Source organism: Pseudonaja textilis, chromosome 1 (genome assembly GCF_049901715.1).
Source record: "Pseudonaja textilis isolate UNSWEBS1 chromosome 1, rPseTex1.2, whole genome shotgun sequence".
Classification (NCBI taxonomy): Eukaryota; Metazoa; Chordata; class Lepidosauria; order Squamata; family Elapidae; genus Pseudonaja; species Pseudonaja textilis.
In genome coordinates this window covers 293,759,363-293,773,577 of record NC_141990.1, presented here as the reverse complement: position 1 = coordinate 293,773,577, position 14,215 = coordinate 293,759,363, and the positions used below count along the sequence as shown (strand labels likewise).

At 37.4% G+C, this 14,215-nt stretch overlaps 1 long non-coding RNA gene across 13 annotated transcripts in view; it reads right to left on the bottom strand.

Moving 5' to 3' along the window:
- LOC148128257 (uncharacterized) overlaps positions 1 to 14,215 on the bottom strand; it is a 299,527-nt gene that overhangs the window by 244,396 nt on the left and 40,916 nt on the right. For 12 of the 13 annotated variants that reach the window (XR_015741137.1, XR_015741136.1, XR_015741138.1 and 9 more), the window contains exons 2-3: positions 12,062 to 12,275; positions 6,954 to 7,091 (exon numbers count right to left, since the gene is read on the bottom strand). This is a non-coding gene — a long non-coding RNA (uncharacterized LOC148128257). Of the gene's footprint in view, positions 1 to 4,605; positions 5,743 to 6,953; positions 7,092 to 12,061; positions 12,276 to 14,215 lie in introns of those variants that run through there. The other variant, XR_015741141.1, reaches the window with a different exon arrangement.

Sequence of the window (14,215 nt, the reverse complement as noted above, 5' to 3'; positions counted from 1 at the left end):
CATTATAGTCATGACTGAGATACCCTTGTATCTCGTTTTTCTTCTTGTTGTTGTTATTACTAATAAGAACAAACAGAACGGGTTCTTTATTATAACAAAAGGACTATATTTTTAAACAAGCATGATAAAATTCTTTATCCCTATTTTAATAAACTCCTAATAAAATATTGCATTACATTCCTTTAACATGCCCTATATATGCTATTCATGGCCTCTTGAAAATTTATTTTCTCCACTCTAACATTCTAAGTTATTACCCAAATGTTTGTGTTTCTTTTTGTGTAATAGTCTTACAAGAGGAGGAGGGCTTTTGCAGCCATAGTGCCTATCCTTCAGTCCCCTGGAAGTTAGACAGGCTCTTAATACGGCTTGGCTTCTGAAAGGCTCTAAAACAGTTCTTAAAGCAATTCAGCGGCTTTAAGATATGTGGATTTCAATTCCAGGAATTCCCTGGCCTGCATCTGGGCAAAAGATGCTGCAGTATCCAGCTATGGTTAGGAGCCTGCTAGCATTGATTGACTTGCACTCACCTGGTTACTAAGTTTTCTGGTTTAAAATTTGGGGCTTAAATGGGTTTTAATTGGTTTTAAAGAGTTACTGTTTTTCATTGACTTTTATATTTTGTTCATTGATTAAGTTCATTTAATTATGGGAGGCACCCAGAGTCACAATATTAAATGGGTGGCTATACAAATTAAATGAAACCATTTTCTAATGATATCAAACTAAGATAGATTTGAATAGTTTGGAAAATTAAATAGAATTTAGTAATGTTCTTAAACATAGGCAATCTAAGCATATTATATGTATTTTGTGTACGGTGGTGGTGCAGTTAGCCAGGAGATTATAGAGTTAACACAAAGTAGTAGTCTGGCTGCTAAAGTTCTTGTGCTAATGAATATAGCAACAACCCATGGGCTGTTGGTTTTCCCAATGTGCTGTTCCAGCCAATCTATGGGAATTGGATAGTTACTTAGGAATTATGAGCTGTCTCCTTAAGGGAAGGCATCATGGTAAATGTAGTTAAAGGTATCCTGGGAAATGTAGTCCAGGTCACATGGCCACATCTGTAATCCCGATTGGTCACTAATTTGACCCTCGATGGGTGGGGGGAGTTTCTCTCACTTTTGCCTGAACTCTCTAACTCATGACAGCTTCTTTCTATCGCTACGAGATGGGTTAGGAGATAACCATCTTTTACTACAAGGCAGATATACAAAGGATTGGTCATTAAAGAAGAACTTCATCACAAACGTGAGTTATGAGGATATCTGATGAACCAATAAATGTAATTTGTTATGGGCATTTGTTGAGTTATCTATCTGCATCTGTACAGCTTCAAATCCATCTCTGTGCAGAAGGCAGAAAACCCAGCCTTGCTTTATAAACATAGCCAGCACTAGGACAAGTTCTGATGAATTCAGAATTTTTGAGGAGGAATGAATTGCCTTGCATTATAAGTATTTCATCCCAGCTGCTTGTTTATCCCTAGCAGAGTGTTTTCACAACTATGTTCTATCACTGACACATTCCTTGGATGTTAATTTATGGTTGTTTCTATTGTAGGGCAATTGAAAAAGCAATGTAAAAAGCAATGACAAGCAGAAGCTTGCAGGGAGTTAGAATTTTTCCTGACACTCCTCATGTGAATAATTATTGAGTAGCCCAAGGAGCCTGTTGCATCACTGTGTCTTAACTGTCTGCATCTCTTTGTTGGGTCTGTAATTTTAGTTGTGGCAATTGAAAGTGTCATAATGATTAATTACAGCTTTTATGTAGGAATGTGCCAAGCTGCTGCTCTGGAGGGGTGGAAACTTTTAGGAAATCATTTCTTTCTCAAAACCACGTGGATCTGGGTGTTCATGATCAGCGGCAGTTTCCAGATCACTGCACTCCTAAGGAAGAATGGAACACTCTGGGGATAACATATTTATTCTAATGAATAGTTTGAATATCCTAAGATGGGCCTATTTATAAATTAATCCATATATTAAAGCATTGTAGTTTAATTTCTTTGCATATGCTTCAAAGACTGGAAATTTCATCTCTTTGCATGGCTAAATGGCACAGATGGCTACTAGAAAGTGAATTGATAGACAGATAGGAAATCTTATCTGAATTTTCCTATTCATTGCTTATTGGTTTATATGCTGATATCCCCAGGTGCTTCTATTAGGTGAGGAAGAAAGATGGGTATTATTTCTGATGTCTGTTAAGATAGGATATGAAAACTTTCACTGATTCACACATCTGATAGCATATTATGAGTCTTTTTATGAAGTGGCCATCACATTGGACTTGCCTGTTCACAACATGGCTAATTATGGTATATCACAAAATACCCATTTATCAGAAGGCAAACTATATTGTTCCTGCCACCCCTTTTATGCACCTTCTCCATCCCCTGTATATTCTCTCCCCCTTCTTCTAGACCAAGATATACTTGGGTATAAATGCACAAGAAACACACTTAAAGTAAAAAAAAAAAATCAATAAAAATATTTCTCAAATTTCCATGGCTGCTAGTCTCACACAAATTGGCTCTAATTGGTGGATTAGTGATAAATATGACGTTGGTATAACGGAAAAGCTTCAGTGAACCAGTTTTCTAATTGTAGAATTATTTATATTCTATGAAAGAAATTTAACTAAAAAATGGATAGCTATTATAATGTCCATGAGGGAAGGGAAAGGGGAAGGGGAAGAGAAGAGAATGTTAACATATAATTAGCAACTCTTTTGCTAAAACTGCTGCCTTGACATAAATTATACAAGGTCACAACTTTACATCTCTAACAAGAAATTTGATAATGCTGAGTTGTGCACACATTAAAAAAACCAGTTCAAAATTATCAGTGAGCTAAATCTGGATTATTAAAGATGGAAAAAATGCCACATAATGGGCACAGATTAAAGATATCAGAGTGGTTGGAGGTGATTATTATGAAAGGATACAGAACATCAGAAGTGAATCTAACAAACGATTTTGTCCAGAATGGTATAATTTGTTTGCCGCATATTTCCAAGCGACATATAATTTTGACCTCAGCAAAGCAAGTGATGTGGCGTAAGAAGCCTCAATCCCGAAGACTCAAATATATCTTCTACAGTATTACACGATGAATGCTTAGTAAAATGAACAGAAAACCAAAACTGGTTAGGGAAATGAATGAATTCCAAGATCACTGGGCACACTTTAAAGCTTTTTTGCCATAATCTACATATCTATGCATTTCTGTCACTGGATAATCTTCCAGCCATATCTTGGTGCCATTATGCACATCTTTACATAGAAAGAAGCAGCATGAGAAACAGCCATGTTGAATATGTACACATGCATATATTATATTCTTACAAGATCTTTGCTGTTTCCATAGCAATAATTAAGCAAACAATTCATTAAAAAGATAGCTTTTACATTGGCCATAACTATCAAAATGTTGCCTGTGAAAAAGTAGATTCCAGTGAACTCAATAAATTTGCACTGACTGTATGCTAGGTTTGGTTGCTCTTATTATGATTAGCGTATGGCATTATTACAGTAGCCAGGAGACCACAATGCAATTGCAGAGTAGTAGTTTAACTTGCTATCTTGTTGTAGCTTCCCAAGTGCACCACAGGAGGGGAAGCTGGCCTCCTGTGCACCAGAGAGAAAGATGAACAGCTCTTTCTGCAATGCCACCCAAAGCCCACCCCCCCTTCCCAGAATTGTCTCACAAATGGGCACTGCACCTAGGGAATTTCAGAGCCATCAGGAATGTGACTGCCTGCACAGAGCACCAACTCATCTTCCCACCAAAGTAGCATCTGTCCATCTACTTGCATAGAACATGTTTTCGAACTGTTAGGGTGATAGAAAATGAGGTGAGTGATAGGAGCTCACTCCACCAAAGAGTGCTGGGACTTGAACTGCTGGAGCAGATGCCACCTCCAGCTTCATTAAGCCACTGAGGCACTACACCTCTGGCTGGATTTAGTGGATACTCAAAACTGGCCTTTCCCCATTCCCATCCCTACATCTGAAAAAAAGGAAGGAAGGAAGGAAGGAAGGAAGGAAGGAAGGAAGGAAGGAAGGAAGGAAGGAAGGAAGGAAGGAAGGAAGGAAGGAAGGAAGGAAGGAAGGAAGGTCCACCTCAAGTTTTTTCCATAGAATTTGGGCAGCAAGATTTTGGGATACTGAGAGGAGCATGAGTTACCCATCTCTGATTGATCTTTAACTGAAGTGAGGTGGCTTTTTGCAGAAGAATAATGAACATTTCTGTAAACTATATTTCAGAAGTGGCATTATTAGAAAAGACTCATTAGACATGAATTATTCCTGCTGTAATAATTTGAAATCTAAGTGCTCTGTAAATGCCATCAATATTCCAAGACAGAGGTTAATTTGGATCTCAAAAGGATAGTGCTACATGCCAAAACATATTTTAGTATTAATATTTAATTGAAATATTTTCATTTATACTGAAAGTAAGCACAGCTATGAATACAAATATTTCTTTTTTCCAATATAACATAGTATTGAAATTATTCTCTCTCTCTCTCTTTCTCTCTCTCTCTCTCTCTCTCTCTCACACACACACACACAAACACACCTACACACATACAAAGACACATTTAGAGTTAGGACAGAAGATGATTATAAGACAGGTTACATGGAGGTATTTCCATGTGATGCTACAGTGCTTTTCAAACGTAGCAATTTTAAGGTGTGTGGATTTCAACTCCCAGAATTCCCAATATGCTCACTGAAGAATTCTGGATATTGAAGTCCACATATCTTAAAGTTGCCAAATTTGAAAAACAGGGTAGAAGTAGAAATTGGGAAAGTTCAATAAAAAAAATAAAAACTGAGATTGTAAAGCTAGTGTATTTTAAGCCAATCCTTGTCCCGTATGCATACACAGAGAGGCCCATGTTAAATAGAATTACTATGTGCATATCCCCAAATTTTGTAAGCCACCCAGAATCCACTAGAGTGGTCTGATATATTAAATTTAAACAAATAAACAAGTCGTAGTTATTGCAGCCACAAAAGAAGCAAATGTACTTCTTTCCTTGATTGTGTATGGTGCTGACCTCTTCTGCCTCTTCTTCAAATACCTCAAATAAATTGTTAGATGAAAAGTTCTGGGTTTGAGTCCAAGCCAGGTCACGAATGAGCACACTGGGTAACTTCTTGAAATGGAGGATAGTTTGTTGGACAGTGTAACATATGACACAGCTCTTGAAGAAGGCCAAAAGCAAAAAAGGCTAAGAGCAGTAATATTTATCATAAAGTTGTCCTGATGTTTGAAAAGTGTGTGGATGTATTGATTGGGGTGTTTGCTCCGGGAGATGTGTGAAGTCTGGCAGAGAGGAAATACCACTTTTCCCTCCCAGCAGGGTATGATAGTATTTATGTCTTTATCTAGTTGTTTGGTCTTCCAGAAATACCAATTTCTTAATCATAAGAAAGCAATGCCCCTTGAGAAGTTAAAATCTCTTAGAAAACATAAAATAAGCTTCCTCCTCAACAGATGAAAAATGTTTACCATAGCATTTACCAATTTGGTAAGAAGAAGGCTCCTTGTCAGCTTCAGCCTCGGTGCCAAAGGTTTAAGCGAAGGCCTTTTGCAACATTGTGTTTCCTTAGTAACATTTTTAGTGGATTCGCTGGACGAGTAGGAGAGATTACTCACATGTGGAATGGATGGTGAGGGGTGGCTTGGATGGCATTTTTCTCTTTTTTCCTGCTCTATATTCCTACAAAATATATTGCATTTTAAATGCTTAGCAAATTCACTGGCATTATCCTAATAGGCCTCCCATGGTAAGCCTTTTCCTTGCCTTTAATTATCTTGTCTTGCAAGGATGTCATTGGTTTGGCTAAGCAAATGTTGATAAATACGGATCGCTGACAGTAAAAAATAATTTGAGAAAGAATCTTGGGTGCAATTAGTTATTATCAATACTGGAGATGGAGTAAAGGGAGATGTCACAGATTGCAATACCATCTCCAGAGAATTTCCATGACAACAATTTTGCTTCCTAACCTTGGCAGAATTCCAACATGCAGCATGGATAACAAAGCCTATGCAAGATTATACTGACTGCTAGTATGTATTTACAGATGACTCTCAGATATAGCTGAGTATCATCTGTGCTGAGCTAGTTTGGAACAGAGCAGCACAAAAATATTAGTAGTAATAAAATAAATACTAGTAATAAAAGTTCAATTACTGCCAGGAACAATGGATTGAAGGAAACATAAACATATCCAATGTTTGATCTATATGATGTACATCTTAAATTTTGCCAGCAGATGGCAATGTTTTCAAGTCATAGAGCTAACAGTTTTAAGTCTTTCACAATAGCCTTCCCTAATAAATAGACCTTATTTTATCAAATATTTTGCTTGTTAAAGGGTTTAACTGTTTTATCTAACTTCAAGTTTTGGATTATACTTAAAACTTTCTATTTGCTCCTTTGGACCATAATAAATGGAATTGATTCATAAACCATAGTGCGTACTCTATTTAAATAATATATATTTTAAGCATTTTATTCAAAAAGCTTAGTATTCAGAATTGATATTTTATTTTCCCTCCAAACAAAATTCAACGTTGTTAGATTTTTATTCCTTGTCTTTTCTTCAAGAGTTCAAAGTACTTGAAGGCTTCTCTTAATAACAACCTTATAAATTAGGTTGGACAGTTAGGGAACTCAGTCAGTTTTCATAGGGGCAATTTGTCCCTGGATCTCTCCAGTTCTAATCCCAAATTATAATTTATGCTGCTAATATTGATTACTTTTGTTTTAAAATGATTATTGGTGTGTTTTATGTGTGCATATGGATATTTTTAACTTGCTTTTTTATTGGTTGTTGTTTGTATCTGTTGTGAGTCTCCCAGGGTTATTAGATGATATGGCAGCCATATAAATAAAATTAGTAATAACAACGGCAATAACTATACCTTAACCACTGTTTGATACTGTTTTCTGGCCTTTTAGAATCATGGAACCAAGTTAAAGTGAACTGCCTTGCGAAATTTAGAAAAATGTAGGTTTTAGAGTGCGGTATCATTTCAGTTTCCAGGTGGTTCAGAAAGTCCCTATAAATGAGATAAATGTGCATTAAAATGAGTCTCAACCAAAGAAAGCTATCTCTGACTGTCTTCAAAGTACTGGTCAAAGAATTTGCTCCTACAAAATGTTGGAAGTTAAAACCCACCCTATTGTGTTCTGCGGAAGTTCTTCCTCTGGTCCATGTTTCCGGCGGGAGCACGGACCATTCCTATTGGCTGAGCCGTTTGACAGCCGAGTATAAAAGGGAGCTGTCAAATGGCATCAGCTGTTGCCTGTCATCTGACTGCCTGTTAGCTTGCAGCAGCCACAGCAACCCTTTATTCTGTTAAAAATAAAGTTTGCTGAAGCTTCATTTGCGTCACTTCCGTTCTTCCCGCCACCTGCTTAAAACACCCCTCTCCTTAGAGAAATGAAATATTTTAGGATATACTAAAAAGGCAGAATATTTCCCCTAAAAGAGAAGTAGAAACTCAGAGAGGCAGAAACTCAGCCCCCTTACCTTTGCTAATGGGCCATTAAGGCCAGTCTATTTTACACAATAAAGATTTACCTCCTCCAGGTAGAGCCATAATAGGAATTGCCCAAAGCCCTTTCATTACATCATCATCCAGCAAGGCTCAACCAAGCCTGGGACTCAGGACAGCCTACAGAGTTGCCCCTGCATGGTCCCATGGGAGTTTGACAACCAATCAGAATACAAGCTCCAATTCAAATCCCAACAGAGGGCATAAAACCAAGGGACTCTCAGCATCTCTTCACTTTTCACCCAGGAGCTCCAAGGCATGTGATCCTGTCCATCATTAAACCACCTTTCCAAATAGCCTGCATGTTTCCAGTGTCTTTTTCCCCACTTGGAGCTGAATCCAGAAGGATATTTCTTCCAACAAAAGAATCCCGATGCTTGTGTTCTTGCTTTCCAACCACAAGGATTATGATTTAGGCCACATTATAATTCCACCTAGATTTCAATTACTGATTACCTCACTTTCATTTTGAATGATTCCAGCATATGTGCTTCTCATTATTTGGTCCTAATGTTTTGGTCAACATCAGGCAAAATAGTAAAAACTTTTTTTAAAAAGTATATCCCTTGGAGAGAAAATATATTTTAAAAGAGCTCAAGCAACAAAATGGAGAAACTCTCTTCTACAGAAATCAGAATATAATATATATAATGTATAATGTATAATATATAATGTATAATATATCATATATAATATAACCTCAGGGTTACATCGCTGCATTGCGTTTGATATTTTCAAATGGCATAATCCTTTCTGACACCCACCCTCTTAAAGAATAAGCACCTACCCTCCTCTGGTGGTGTTGCCAAGAGGGTTCCCTTATTATGTTAATCTCAAAATGCAGCCAGAAGCTCGGTGATTAATTTACATGGAGAAATTTTTAAATACAAAATAAGCTAATTCATTTAATATTTCAACATTAATTTAAATGCAGTTAAATAACATATGGACCCAGTGAAGCAGCACAGTGGCCTAATGATGAAGACACTCGTCTCACACTCAGGAGGTTAAGAGTTCAATCCTTGGCAGGAACAGATGTGTCTCTATTTTAAGGCACAAAAGAGGAAATATCTGCTGCAAACTCTGCATAGGCATCAGGAAGGACATCCAGCCAGTAAATGCTCGGCTCCATTCAATCACTCTGACTCTACCCCAATGAAAAGGGATTAATTGTTGTTGTTAGTTGTGAAGTCATGTCTGACCCATCACAACCCCATGGACAACGTTCCTCCAGGCCTTCCTGTCCTCTACCATCCTCTGGAGTCCATTTAAGCTCATGCCGACTGCTTCAGTGACTCCATCCAGCCACCTCACTCTCTGTCATCCCTTTCTTCTATTGCCTCAACCTTTCCCAGCATTCAGCTCTTAAAAAAATTCTCTGCACCTAATAAACCTAATATCTTCATAGAAGAAATTCTCAAATAGATGATCAAATATATTCTGATAAATTGCCAACATTTATTTTATTTATAACATTTATACCAGTATGCACCTATCATACAGTTTTAGCAACTCTGGGCATGATACAAAAAACCAGCCTAAATCAATTATATGAATAATAAATAAATGAATCACAAGTGATGAAAATGGAGTAGTAATTTAATATCCTCCAAGTATTTTGGACTGCAACTTTTATAAACCCTGACAACTGTTTGTGATATCTGAGTCCCTGGAACTTCATTTCGAAATCTATAGAAGGTATCAACTATACACTTGCACTGTAATAATACAAGTTTATTAAAATAACAGCTATAATATTGGGGCTTTGCTATGTTTAGGTTGTATTCCCTCAGAAGGTTTTTTCCAAACAGTAAGAGACATGATGGAGAATCTTTTGATAAATATGGGTATCTATTTCATGTAAGCATTATACATTTACTGAATGCTTTCATTTTTTGCTACAACCAGTATAAAAGCAGGAATGGGCAATAATCAAATATTAAAACTCTATCAAAATATCACCATACTTTTCAGATATATACCATATAAAAACCACTCCATTGTGCAGCTTTAAGATAACCAAATCCATGATGTCATCAAGCAAAATAATTGGAGCTTACTCAACAGACCTGATGAGTAAACATGTATGCTCATAAATGAAGGGAGTAACTGATGGCACATACTGTAGGTATATGTTGCTAACTAAAGTGGCCCAAACTTTTATTTGGGATTATGGAAAGAATTTCAGAAATAAAATTCCTTCTGCTGTTACTCTTCCAAAGTTTCTCTTTAGAGATTTGATAGAAGGTCTGTTGGACATTCAAAATTCCAACTAATTACGCTGTGTATTGGAGCCAATCTACACCCAAACCAGTTAGGATTGCTGTCATACTTAGAAGTAGACAACCTGATTTTTCCATTTGAATTCCTTAATGTAATTTTTGAATACTGGATTACAGGGGTGGGATTCTACCGGTTCTATAGAACCCCTTGTTAACTTTCCAAGCAGTTCGGAGAAGAAATCTCCTTTTGTTTTTTTCCATTCTTATTACATTCTTGGCAGTATGCCTAGACTTACTGTCTCCGAATGACATTTTTTTTCTTTCTTGATACTTTTTTAAAGGGAAGGGTTGTTTTAAGCTTTTTATATTGCTGTTGGAAGGAAATACTCCCCTGGAAATACTTCCAGCTGGTATGCAATGATCAGCACTTTGAAGAAATAATTGAATAATGAAGCAGAGCTGTGGAAAGAAGCCTTTTAATGACAAAGAACCAAGATGAGTGACATTCAGCAAGGCTTCTTGGCTAGCTAGAAAGATTGACATTCAAATGTGAGTTTACATATCCTTTCTGAGTTTTGGTCTAAAACTGGTTTTTGGTAAAGTTTAATTCTGTGCTTGGTGATGTTTAATCCTGTGTTTATTGATGGGATAATTTTCCCTATTCAGCTTTGTTTGGAAGGAAAAAGATTAATCTCTGTTCCTGAAAAGAAACTGGGTTGAGAAATCTGGCTAGTTCCTGTGTCTATTTGTTCTGGTAACTGGTTAGCAAGCAATAGCTACTGTTGTGATTTAATTATTTGTATTGTGTTTGAATTTTTTCCTGCCTCATGGTTTCTTTTTCTATCTGGGGAGGGGGTCTTCCTTCACTGCTTTGGTGGTATCTGGCACTATCCTTTTGGGGTGTACTTCCAGGAGGCAGGATGCAAGCTTGGCACTGAATTTTTTTAATACCTTTCTTGGGGGGCATGTGACCTTTCCTTAAATCTGGATGATTTCCTTAGGATATCTTGTGAGGTGTGTGAAACCAGCTGGTATCTTTAAGTGGTGCAAATGGATCTAAAGATTGCTTTTCCTAGGTGTGCTCTTTCTGGAGAGCTTAAATGACCTCTCTCCTAAAGGGTTTCACTTTATGAGCAAGAGTTGGCTGCTGATAGTTATCATTGCATTTTAACTATTTTAATTCCTCAATGTGCTCTGGCATCCTGTCTGATTTGTAACTCCAGCTTGCAGATATTTTTAATCTAATGATTGGTGTTTAGGGCAGCTTTTGTATTTTTCTACAGGTAATCCTTCATTTAGTTCATTTAGTGACCATTCAAAATGACAATGGCACTGAAAAAAGTGACTTATGACCGTTTTTCACACAACTGTTGCAGCATTCCCCACTGTCATGAGAGGCCAGGTGAGCAGAAGCGCCCCTTGACATGAGTGATGTCGAGTTGGCCGTGCCCACCCAGTCACATGACCACCAAGCCACACCCACCAAATAAGGCACGCCCACAGAACCGGTTGTTAAAATATTTGAATCCCACCCCTGTTGGATTATGAATACTGAATCTAAAACTTTTAGAGAATCTCACCCTACTCCTGATTAAGTACTCAAATATAAAAAGAAATAATTGTTAATAAGTAAGCACACTTCAGTACTGAGGCTGGTTGAGCAAAGAATGGAGATACATTTTGTGCTGCTGAAACAAAATTATTTTTTTTTAAGTGAGAACTTGATCTCCCTAAGTAATATCTGAACAGATAGTCCTCGACTTGTAGCTATTAATTTAGTGTCTGTTTGAAGTTACAGCAGTATTGAAAAAAATGATCAGTTTTACACTTATGACTGTTGCAGTATCCCCCTGGTCACATGATCAAAATTTGACCACTTGGCTCCTGGCATGAATTGGTGACAGCTGCACTGTCTTGGGGGATCATGTGATTACCATTTGCAAACTTTCCAGGCAGCTTCTGAGAAACAAAATCAATGGGGGAAGCCAGATTTGCATAATGGCCACATGATTCAATCAACAATTGAAGTGATTTGCTTAACAACCATAGCAAAAAAGGTTGTAAAATGAGGCCTGACTCATTTAACAACTGCCTTGCTTAGCAGTGAAAATGTTGGGCTCAATTGTTGTCATAAGTCGAGTACTACTAATTTTCTGCTAGTTTTACACATCAGTCGCTTTAAGAGGAGCCATGATAAAACTCCTACAGTATCTCCTTTGGGGAGAAAGGGGTGATATGAAATATTTCTACCTGAGGTTGCCCAAGTAGATGGCAGCTTCATAGGGATCCTGAGAAGAAGTTCATCATTTTTCAGTGTGTTGGGCTGTGCTGTCAATACAGTATCTTCAAATAATCCTTAAGGGGAACAGGAATTATATTCATAAGGAACTTGGTGAACTGGTTCCTATGGGGCCTTCTCCCTCAATAATGAGCACCAGAAGTGTTTCTGGGGAACGATCTTGCCCTGGGAGAAGGAAAAATAAAGAGAATCAGATTAAGCCAGTTCCACGAAGACAGAGCAAAAGGAGAAGAGGAAAAGCAGGGGGGGCTAAAGGAAAATGGAATAGGATAGTAAAGAACATGTTAGCTAAAGTGGAAAATAGAAATAATGCAAACCAGGGTGGAATGTGATCCAGATGTCATCCATCTAGGCAACCAAGCTAACCACCATTCTCATACTTTTTATCCTTTCCATACTACCTCTCCCCGCTTTCTGGATGTCTCATATCTTTGGAAAGTATCATCCTAAGAGCATGAATTTGTAATTCAGGAATCAGCAAACGTAAGTGCCAGGGGCTAATAAATACATCTGTTCTTGAAAGCTTTTGGTAATCTCGTTTGCAGGATCTAGCATGGAATTTCACATAAACTCATTGAAGAATGCTGGTGTTTTACGAAATGTTGACATTCTCATCAGAAATATTTGGGGGCTTTCGTGTTTTTGTTTGAAATCTGGAGACATATCATGTGACAGCCTTATAATTTTGTGAGATTTGGGGTGTTTGCAAAAAAAAAATCATCTACATTAATTTTTGATTCATTTTTATTTAATGTTCAGGTTCTACAAATGTGATTCAGAGATGTTGATATTGCCTCAGCACCAGTGGGGATTATGTTGCTGTTGATTCCTGGTCTCGCCATTGGTTTTGATAAGCCGTTCTATAGATCTGTTTTGGCTGAAGAGCATGGCAGAAATGCTTTAAAGAAATAAACAAAGATGGATGCCAAGTGCAAGCCCATGTTAAGGCAGAAGTGTGTTTTCAATATTTTGAGTTTGCCTGAATTTCCTGAGACAACAAGTAATCTTATACAAATAGAATTATGATTTCCAACCTCACCAGATGAAAGCCAGGTGAGGATTATGGGACCCATCTGGTTCCTGAATTATAATGGTAAGTGAGTTATTTTTAAATAACACCTTAATTAAAAATGGAGAGAAATAGTTATGGAGGCAATCAGGATATGTGAGCTTACATTTCCATTTATTTCCATTTTGTAAAGCCAATTCTATCAAGTATTAATTAAGGAGCACTTTGCTAGCTGCTTTCATCATTCCCATTTTCTTGTTCATAGAGTGACAAGCACAGAGGTGGTATTCAGCACGTTCTGACCAGTTCTGGAGAACCGGTAGCGGGCATTTTGAGTCGTTCAGAGAACCGGCAAATACCACCTCTGACTGGAGATTTTACAGTATCCTTCCCCTGACATGCCCACTAAGCCATGCCCACAGAACCAGTCATAAAAAAACTTGAATCCCACCACTGGACTAGCATAATATGATCTTGTTTGTATTGGCACAGCTAATTCAATGTGCTCAGTCCTACGGATGGCCAATATTTATCCTTGTTAAATATCCCCTGATAATTATCAAGGCAGAATAAAGAATCCTTTTCATTTTCTTTCTTGGTTGCATAATAGTATTTAATGCAACAAATCTTGGCAGAGGCTAAGTATGGACAAAGTTTGGAATGGAATGAAAACAGCTGTCTTAGGGAGTTCCAGGTGATGAAGCCAAGAAGGCAAAATATGGGAAAGGGTGGGCAGAAGCAACAAAGAAATCCAGAACCTCAGAAGTGAAATTAAATGAATGAGAAGAGTAGGAAGACTTGTAAGACTCAGGAACGGCATGGTTACAGTTTCTTCTTGCCACCCTTCCCATTCAAATGTAAATCCGTGAATTTATTATGACATCTTAGGGCAATAGAGCTTTCACAGGTATGGTTCTCCTTTTAGAGAATTAACTAGATTGTATGCACTCAAGGAATGGTGAAGTTCTGGTTCTTTATTCATATTACCGATACTGACAAAAATAATTTCAGGAAGAATAAAAAGAGATTGGTCCTATTAATTGCATCTCAATTTAACCATGGCGGAATGGGTCATATTTAAAAATACTATTTTGAA